Source organism: Triticum aestivum, chromosome 1B, assembly GCF_018294505.1.
Source record: "Triticum aestivum cultivar Chinese Spring chromosome 1B, IWGSC CS RefSeq v2.1, whole genome shotgun sequence".
Taxonomy (NCBI): Eukaryota; Viridiplantae; Streptophyta; class Magnoliopsida; order Poales; family Poaceae; genus Triticum; species Triticum aestivum.
In genome coordinates, this window is record NC_057795.1 from 79,910,720 (window position 1) to 79,921,212 (window position 10,493).

General features: G+C 41.9%; 1 long non-coding RNA gene across 1 annotated transcript; it reads left to right on the forward strand.

Annotated features, from left to right (window-relative positions):
• Positions 1-4,301: 4,301 nt before the first annotated feature.
• On the forward strand, positions 4,302-9,702 carry LOC123108612 (uncharacterized). Its single transcript, XR_006451943.1, has 4 exons — positions 4,302-5,387; positions 8,555-8,644; positions 9,216-9,286; positions 9,433-9,702. It is a non-coding gene; the product is annotated as an uncharacterized lncRNA (long non-coding RNA).
• Positions 9,703-10,493: the final 791 nt, after the last annotated feature.

The window sequence follows — 10,493 nt, forward strand, 5'->3', positions numbered from 1 at the left end:
TATTCTAAAAGAAATGTTATTGACGTGTTTGTGAAATCTTTTAGCTTTTTCAAATTCAAACTTGAAAATACAGATAAAGTTAGTTTGATGAATAAATAAATAAATAACTCAAAATTTGTCCTATGAAGAATAAATAAATAAATTAAATCTATCTAAATAAATAAATTACCGTAAACTTTAAATAACTTAACATCCTATGAAGAATAAATAAATTAAATCTATCTAAATTTTCTATAGGCTGTTTGCATATTTTCTACAGGTAGTATTGCCATGCGTACAATTTTTTCAACAGCGTACTAATTCTTTTGAGAATAATAAAAAATGCTTCCGTGCATGCAGTCAACAGTATTCTTTTTTTTATGCGGGAGCATTCAACAGTATTCATGTGAGGGCACCATGCCAAGTTCCAATTTTTTTTCAAAATTCGTCTGCATTTTGTAGAATTAAAAAAAATCAATAAACTCCATGTTCAAGGTCGAGTCTGTCACCCTCATGTGTGTAACTCCGTTTAGTTTCTTGGATAAGACGCAAATATAGACTCAATAAAACAAGTAGGGTTTTCAAACCAAATTGGCCAACTTTTTCATGCACTTGCAATTCAAAATTGAATTGTATTCATTAAATGCCACGAAAAATGCATGAAATGACTTAAATATGGCAAACGAACCCCGAAAAATCTCAATTTTTGGCATCGATCATATAACGGTGTATACTAAGTGTACGAAACATTTTAAGGTCAACATATGATGCAATGGTCGCTTTACCTTCACAACTGACCTCTTCCTTCTTGTAACATAGATTCTTCCTCGGAGTGGCCAATTTCTAAGTAGCGGATACCACCACTATCGAAACTTTCTCAATTTTTTACTAGAGCCTCTAGGTATCATACGAGGGCACCATGCCAAGTTTTATATTTTCAAGACTTCATTTTGATGTAGGGTGGAGACCCTAAGTGGAGATCTTTCACGAATTGGAGGGTGATCCACAAAAAACGCGAAGAACACGAAGAACAAGAGGGGAAATCACAAGAGAAACACTCAAGAACAAGTCTGGGGGCACCGGGGGGGGGGGGGGTCTGGTCACCCAAGGGTGGATGGTGCGGGCACCTGGGGTGTCCAGAGAGCCTCTGGTGCTTCGTGTCTTGGAGCTCTTCCTTCTCCCTTCTTGGTTGCTTGTGACTCCCTGCTAGCTTCCTACGGTCATCCCGTTGGTACCTACGAATGCACAATGTTTCTCTTTGAGGTTGAACCCAATTCTCATGTCAATTCCAATGAAGATCAAAGAGGAAAGAGTTAACCTCGGTTTCGATGGCACGTGCACGAGCTCTTGTCATTTGTCCCTCTCGACGTGCTTGATGAGTTGTAGTAGACTCCACGGGGATGATGGAGGGATGCTCCGCATCACGTTTGCATTTTACAAAATTAAAAGATTGCCAACGTGTTTACAAAATGTTCGTCAAGCATTAGTTTTTTGGCAAAGTGTATTTAAAAAAATGTTCAACATATTTTTAGAAAATGTTCAACGTGCATTCAAATATTATTGTGTAAAATTCTTCTTAGATATTTACAAACATCTTTAACATTTTTAGTACATTTCTAAAATTTATTACTATTACACAATTATCAATGTGTTTTTAGAAATTGGTCAACGTGTTTTCAGAAAATGTTCAATGTGCATTAAAAGATTAGTGTGTAAGAAAATTAGTTCATGTTTACCTCTTCAAGGTACAAAATAACAAAAATAGAATAGAGATTTAGAATACACAATAATTGTACAATAAATTTTTTTGAAACTTTTATATATAGGGAACACAATTTAAAAATAAAAAGAGGAAATTAGACATGAACTTGCACAGAATAAAAAAGAAATCCAGTAGAAAACCACCCGATTCGCGTACAGGGCTGCCCAAATATATGTGAGGTGAGCAATAGACAGATTTGGTATGTATCCCCTTGTTAGAGTCCAGACCAAAATGGAGCTCTCCCGTGCGTTTGGATTCTAGACCGTCGGATCGAAATCTCCTCGCGATACAGGCCGTCGGATCTCGATCCAAATCGCTGTGGGTTGTTGGATATTTACCCGATCAACCTCGGCCATCGGATAAAATTTCAATGGCAACAAAATGTAATATCCATGCCCCCACCAGGGCATTCCGGTCATTTCGCGTGCGGGGCGTATAAAAGGGGGGCGCTCCTGTGGTGGAGACCTAGCCGCCGCCTCCTCTCTCCCTTCCTCCCGCGCGCCTCCTCTCCTCCCACCCACATCGCCGCCGCCGCCGCCCACCTCCTCGAACCGCGATGAGCAGACGCGGGGGGAGGACGAGGAGCACGACGGCGGCCCTCCTCCCCCTCGTGCCACGACCGCTCCATCTCCTTGAGCTCCCCCTTCCCCTTCCTCACCCCATCACCTTTGCCGGTGGATCCCGGCGAGGAGGAGCAGCCAATTTCTGCCGGTGCCTCCCCCCAATCCGCAGCACGACCGCCAGAGCCCACGTTTCTGGTGAGGTGAGCCACGGCGGCCACGCGCCTGCGCCGGCGCCCGCGGCTGACACGTCCCCGGGCATCTCCTCCGCGTCTCTGGATCCGGCCGCCGTCGCCGCCTCTCTTCTTGCCCCGCCGTCGCTCCTCAGGTGCTGCTCGCCTCATCCCCCTCGCGCCGGCCCTGGCCCTGGCCCCGGCACTGGCGCCGTCGAAGGCCGCGTCGAGCGCCCGCATCGCCCGCCCGTGCACCCGAACCCGACACGACTCAGGGCGCGCCCCAACTCCCGGCGCTGGCCGCCTCTGTCGCCTGCGTCGCCATCTTCCTCATCACCAAGTTCGTTAACGACTGCCCCAACCATAGCGCCGGCAACTGCTCCGTGGGGTTCCTTCCAGCCGCTCAAGGAGAACCAGCTCCTCGGCCCATCCTCCACCACGTACGCAAGCTGCTAGCCTCCTCCTTCCCTTTTTTCTCCCTCCTTTGTTTGCTTCCTCGCATGTGCATTTCCTTGCTTAGAGGAGGACAGTCACAGTGAGTCCAGTTCAAGATTGACAAGATATAATTCCCCCGTTCCCTTTCTTACTGACCAGTAAAATTGCAAACAGTAGCCCCAACTCGATCTACTCAAAGATATACTGTACTATTATTTTTTGCTCTTGGCATGTTTATTTTTCTCTCCTCACGCCTTGGTAATTCCCTATTTGGAATGTAAAGACAGTGGGGGACCATCACTAAGAGATAACATCTCTCCCTTTTAACATCTGAAGCATGACATTTTATCCATTTAGACCTTGTGTGTTCACTCTTGAGATATTGAGATTGATCCTCAATTAGGTTGGGGCACAGGTTCATTGTCAGGTTGCTTTCTTCTGCAATAGGGAGACCATCAGACCCCTGCATTCTATTTTGCAATTGCAATTGTAAGAATTAGTGATGCTTCCGTTTGAGACATGGTGATTCTTTTTTTCTGGGTTTGTGGATGAAGGAATTTTGTCAGCTAGCAATCTAAAATTTGAGGGAAACTTGTATAAGGCACACTAACATTCAGAGTTTCAGACCATCTAAAATTTGGTCTCAATCCTTAGGTGTGAGCTCTGTAGGCTGATCTTTCAATGGGTCTAATCAAGTTTAGGATTCTATTTTTTCTCTCATCAATTAAAATTAAAGCCTCCTTACTGAGTTCGTAATTAAGTTGTATTCTGAGACTGATTATTAAGTCCCTTTCCATTAGGGACAGGTGTTGTACTTGTATTCTTTGCCGGCTGTTAAAATATCATAAACAATTTGGAAAACATATATCCTGAATGGATGCATGTGTCATCAACTCCATTTGTTATTTTGAGGAAGAGTTCAATTCATGCTTGTTTTTGCTATCTAATTTAGGTTCTTACATGCATGGAAGAGATACTTTTTTGTTCTCTGCATTCTTTGTACTTCTTTCATTTTGTCGTCTCTACCAATAGTTTGATTCAGAAAAGTTTGTCCTTCGCTAGAGAATAAATATAGGTGAGGATAGCAAGGCAATTCTGATTACATTCACAACTAATACCTTCCTTAAGTATTATTACAACTTATAATCAGCATGATTCAGATTTTCTATTTTGTTTACTCCTATAGGCTTTGGTTTTCTTTCACTTTGTTGGGATGGGTTACATAAGCCATGGTTATCAGAGCTTTGGATAATCTGTCTTTGATTCATTTTTCTTTTCAGAGCTTTGCTATTGATAATGCACACCATGGTTTTATTATTATTATGAGAAATCAAGGACTGTTGAAAAGAAATCTTTGGCTGGTTGTCGCTGAATTTCTCAGTAAGGTATACTCTTTGTTCTGTTGACCAATAAGTTATGTATAATGTGTATATGCTGATATGCATGGCATCACTGAAATGTGTGTATTCCTGTTGGTGAAGTTTGGAATCAGCATTGTGTTTTCTTTCGAAGTGATGAATTTGGCATATCCTTCTATCATATTGTGTTTTCTGATTTTCATCAGTATTCTTTAAGTATATAACTGAACTGAAGGACTTTGTTTACCATGCACCTACTAAGTGTGCTATGCAAAATATGTCCAAGTTACTGTGCACATGCAGTAATTATGATCCTGATAATTTCTTTTTATCTAGGGGTGCCTCCACCCACATTTATATGCTTTTACGGACAGTAGAGAATAGGGTTGTATTACTATGCAGAGATCATTGAGCAGAATCGAGCTGCTGCTCAGAACTAAGTGTCGCCTCTGTTTGGTTTAGCCGAGGATGATCTGGACAATTCAGTAGAAGCCGAGAACCTGGGATTTTGATGAAGATACAGGCGATGTAACCTGGGATTTCTGTAGTGTTATTCAAGAAGCCGAGAACCTTGACCACCTATCTATGATGGCAATTGATGTGGTCTAGAACTTAGACATCTATCCATATGATGTAGAGTCAGACTGCTCTAAGTATGATGAATTCCCTACCTACTGCCCATCTAATTCTACCAAAGATGACTATGGTGCGAGCCGCTTCGATGACGAAGACTGCTCTACGACGAAAATGCTTGATGAATCAGTCACAAGAAGAAAATGAGGCGCTTTTGGTTTATCACCAGGCTCTCTGAGTTGGTGCAAATATGCATCTGTTCTGCCCCTATCCCGTTGTAGGATTTACTAATGGATGTTAGACCAACATTCTCCCCTCAATTGTTTTTATGACTGATCCTTTCTGGTGTCATCTGATGATTTCTTACTCTCCTCTTGGAACAGATAAATGTAATCAATTGCAAAGCTAGAAAGTATTCATTAAGCACTGAAAACTTATACCTTTTGTTTCAGAGAATAATTGAGTATGAAGCAACCAAGGTGATGCTGGCCCTAAGCATCAATCCGTGTGTTCCGACTCTATGAGTTTACATACGGCTACATGCAAGGTAATATAAATAAAACTTTAGGTGCTTTATGCGTCAATTTCATTCATACCATGAAACTGGACTTTGTCGGATGTGTCATTAGTGTAGCACTGCCAGAGAAAACTGTAATTTGTTTTTTATTTCTTTAGTTGTTTTGCACAGTTTAGACGGATAAAAAGGCCGCCAACGGCAATCGGATTGTTTGAGGTCGTGGCCTGATGTGCTTGCCAGCGGCGCTGGATGTGCCCACTTCCTTTCTCGCGCAACGCCTTCCACCACCGCCTTCAACCTGACCTAGCTCTCCATTGCTTAACATCCCCACACTGGGTGTTCCAGCCCGCTATGCATCCCCTTGTTAGAGTCTGAACCGAAATGGAGCTCTCCCGTGCGTTTGGATTCTGGACCGTCGGATCGAAATCTCCTCGCGATACAGGCTGTCGGATCTCGATCCAAATCGCTGTGGGTCGTTGGATATTTACCGGATCAACTTCGGCCGTCGGATAAAATTCCAATGGCAACAGAATGTAAATACCGTGCCCCCACCAGGGCATCTGGGTCATTTTGCTTGGGGGGGGGGGGGTATAAAATGACCGCGGCTTCCTGCGATGAAAACCTAGCTGCCGCCTCCTCTCTCACTCGCTCTTGCAGCTGCCTCCCTCCCTCCCACGCAGGTGGTTCCCATGGCGATGGCGGCAGCGGCCACGGAGGAGGGCGGCATATCAGCGGCGCCGACAATGGTGTCCGTGGCGGCTATGCAATGAACCCTGAACCATTTTTTATTTGTATTTAAAGGTGTTGCTTATTTATGCTCAAGTGGTGTTCGTGTTAGGGCGATGATGATTACCTTGGCTGGAATTAGTGTGCCTTTGAGCAATCGAGGCACCAGTGGGTATCAAGTTGGATCCTCCCTCTTGTCTCTAGAATCCTTTTTGATCCCGTGATACTTGTTGTTGCCCTTGGATGGTCATTCTTGTTGAGTGATAACCAGGGCAGCTCTACTGTATAAACAGATCGATCTGGTGATAAGAGATGATGGGGGTAGGTTATATGATCGAGGAAAGGCAAATCTGAGCCTACTATGCAATAAAACTGCAGCTACCTCCCCTAATGTGTGTAATATTGAAGGGAAAAAAGAACTTTTCATGTCTTGCTACTTTAAAATTCCAAAAGGCTCATTCTTCCTTTGCTGGTTACTTAACCATGTTTTTTGTTTTGCTTTGGTTCTGGTTGAGATACTAATGGTTGTTTATATATGAAAAGAACAGACACTTATAGTTTTGTATGCCTCAACTGTAGCTTAGGATCCAGTGTTGTAGTGCTTTGCCTAATTAAAAAAACTCTAATCAATAATAGTCGTTCTTTCCTTATGATTTGAACTCTGAGAGGGCCATTGATTCTTGATCTTAAGGTGACCCCATTTTTCTATGCCTCATGCTCATGCTGCTCTATGTTCCTTCTTAAAAATTCTTGCTTGTATTTTGGGTTGGTTTTCTGCTCTATGTTCCCTTTTAGCGTTTCTTTCCGTTGTTGCTGCACTCCCTTTTCTGTACACTACATGATCTTTTTGTATCTCATTCTGCCGCTTCTTGGTTATTACTCCCTCCGTTCCTAAATATTTGTCTTTTTAGAGATTCAAATGGACTACTACATACGGATGTATATAGACATTTTAGAGTGTAGATTCATCCATTTTGCTCCGTATGTAGTCACTTGTTGAAATCTCTAGAAAGACAAATATTTAGGAACGGAGGGAGTAGATGCTTTGAGTTTGAGTGGCTTGAAGATACAGATTACATAATGTTCTGTTCTGTCATATGCCATCTTGATATGGATACAATGTTAGCTTTTGATATGAGCTAGAATTATGTTGCCCCACCAGCCTGAAAATGTGATAAATAAAAGCCTACAATACTCGTTTATTTGTATTTACAGGCTTCGTTGTGCAGATAATTTACTCTTTGTTCCATAGGATCACATTTGGTAGTGGCGTGACCTGAACCTTGATGCTTTCTGCTTGCTGCTGCTGCTATATTCTGTAATGGAACTGTTAGATAAGGTAGTTAACTGTCTAGCCGTAGGTCTTAGTAGTGCAGATTCATTTTCTTTTCTAGGGTGTGCAGAACAAAATCAGGAGATGGTAGTAACTGGCAGCTACTTCTGAGTACAAATTTTGCTTTTCTGGATTATCATATTCCTTTTGTTTCTCATAATGAAGCCGCCGGGCAGTGCTCCAATATTGTATTACTGGGCAGTGCTGGGCAGTGCACGCCGTTGCCACCAGTTGCGCCTTGCGCGCCCAAGGGGCGCCAGCCGCAGGTGCTCGATGTGGCGCTCCCCTGTCACTCGTTCTGTGACCGCTGTAGGTGTTTCCCGGTCGTTCTTCCTCCTCCATTGGCAGGAGGGGCTCGGCTGCAGTTCTGCTACAGTCAATCTCTCTCTCTCTCTCTCTCTACCCATCATCGTGGAATTGCAGGTCGTTCATTAACACTATTTGATATCTGAGAACTAGAAATGCTGAAATCTGAAAACTGGAATCTCCAGTTAACTGATTTTTGAACGTTTAATCTTGTCTAACTATTTGTGAGGTTTATTGGGGTTTCCAGTAGATAAAACCTAACCCTATGTATTTATAAATGGAGCAGAACTGTATTTATAGAACTACAGAGAATATATTGTTGTCTTCTTCCTATTCTTTTATTACTGGAGCCACCATACAAAACTCTCTAGAGCAGAACTCTATTTCAACTATAAATGGCAGGAACAAAACTTTTATATATTTTCTGTGTGTGTAGATGCTTAAGCTTAAGCTTCTGTTATTTGCTTCAGTTAGAGATTAAAGAAGTCTGAAATTGAGTCGATGGTGTATATACTTGATATATATAAATGATCAAAATACGGAAGTGCTTTTATGAAAGTCAAATATGCAGTTGTCTTCCTGTTTGAATCTTCATTGTTGATTCCAAGTTTGCTGCTTCCCAAAAAGTGGAGATTTGTAGTACGGACAGAACTTCAACCTATTCAACATAGATCTTGAACTGACCAGACAATAGTATAATATTTTTTATTTACGGCCTTAGAATTGTATTGCCACAAAAAACAGATTTGGAATCTCAAAGAAAGCAGGTTCTTATGCTACATAATTGTTTCCTCTATTATAGTTAACCTCTCTATTTTGTCGTCTCTAACAGCCAAGATGAGTGCTCTACGCTTACGGCTCATGCTAACTGAACTGGTGATGTTTCTTTCTTCACCTTGATTGACGCCACATGTTCCCCCTGGTGAGTCTTGACACCATGTTTATACAATTAAGATCGCCCTCTGGTTGCTTGAACACATTTGATTTATTGCAAATTTTGGTACACTATTTTGATAGGAGTGTTCTTTGCTTACCGTTCACACTTACTAGGTGTTTTTCAGAACGTTTGTTAGAGCATAGTTCATGTATCTGGTACCTTAGCATTGTTAGCTTTTAAACTTGTTTTATGTCCATCACCCAGACATCATCTTATGTTCTTCTCAATTTGTGTGCGCAAAAGTTGCAATTCCATGTTCTAGGCTTAGCTCAACCAGATAACATGTAGGGAGTTCAATTTTATTTGTTAATATAATGGTGGAATCATATATCTCTAAGGTGCAGTCATTAGTCAAGTGTCAGTAACTTGCTGGTAGTTCTATTATGTCATGAACTAAAATGTTAAGGAGATTTCTTCCGTTTTATGAATTAACGATGTGGCCAACTGTTGTGAAGTCTCAAAAATGAGAAATGGTTGTCCATCAGTTGGGCTTGATTTTCTGCTTGGTTTTGTGAAATACATTTTGATTAGGGTTAAGGTTGGCCCTTGGTCTCAGGTTGCCACGTCGTCCTCGTCTTCGGCTTGCAAGGGACTGGATCTGGTGTGATTGATTCTTCCTCTCGCAAGGTGGGTACATCCTCTGTTTCGATTTCTTCCACGAGTTTTGGTTTGCCTTACCGGATTGCTTCGCGTCTATACACGATTATACCCAAAGCTCACTTTCCTTTCTTAACTCATCTGGGGTGGCTCTTGGATCCATCTGTCCTGTTTAGGTTATGATGGCCGACAAACAGCTCCAAGTTCACGGGTCGCCAGGCTCGCCGAGTGACGCTGGCTCCAACGGTGGTCTGTGAGCACTTGCCCAGGTCAATTGATATTTGTGGTGGCCCTTCTCTGTTTTTACTTGGAAAAATTTAGTCCGTATGTGCCTCAGTGAATTTTAAAATCAAAGGAAATGCTCTGTGCAGAAAAATACATATCTAATCTAGGGGGTATATGTAATAGCGGTAGATAAATAATAATGTTTAGATTCAGGCAGTATACTACAATCTGCCTTCTGGAGAGGGGCCTATGCTTGCTAAGTTCTTTGTACGGTGCCTTCAGGGAGGCTGTGTGGTGCCGACCGGATGTACGGCGAGGTCTTCATAATGGCATCAAGTCACCCTTGCCATATGGATCATATGTAAGCTCTTCCTGCTAACCTACAGGAGTACATTTTGATGCTTCAAGTCTGAACCTATGTAACTTGTGAACTAATGCCTCCCTGAGTGTGTGTGTGTGCACGTGCGCTATGTTAAATCAAACTTCTTCAGACTACTGTGAAGTAATGCCACTTGTCATATTGACCAAATTTCATTGCTTGATGGCCATTTAGAGAGGCCATTTAGAGTTGTCAAAAATCTGGGACTGTGAAGTCTATTTACACTGTCAAAAATCTTGGACTGTTTTCAGAGTTGCTACAACAATGGATTTTTCAGTTTGACAAAACAGTTTAAACTGAAAATCTGGGACTTCACATTTGCTACAACAGAGTTGTCAAAAATTCAGTTTACACTGTTAGTTTGACAAAAACTGTCCAAACTGAAAATTCAGTTATAATGGTGTAGGCATTGTTAATCTTTGGGGATAATTGTAGATGTTGTGAAGTGATTTAGATGTCTGCTTTGCTGTGCATACTGGCATCAAATAATTCCAACTTAATTCAATAGAGAATTGGTAACTCATGTATGTTGGCATCAAATTATTGCCAGTAATACATTTATTGGCAATCAGTACATGATCAATGACTGAATTAAGTTGTAATCCTTTTGCTGAATTGGCCCCTGTATTACTG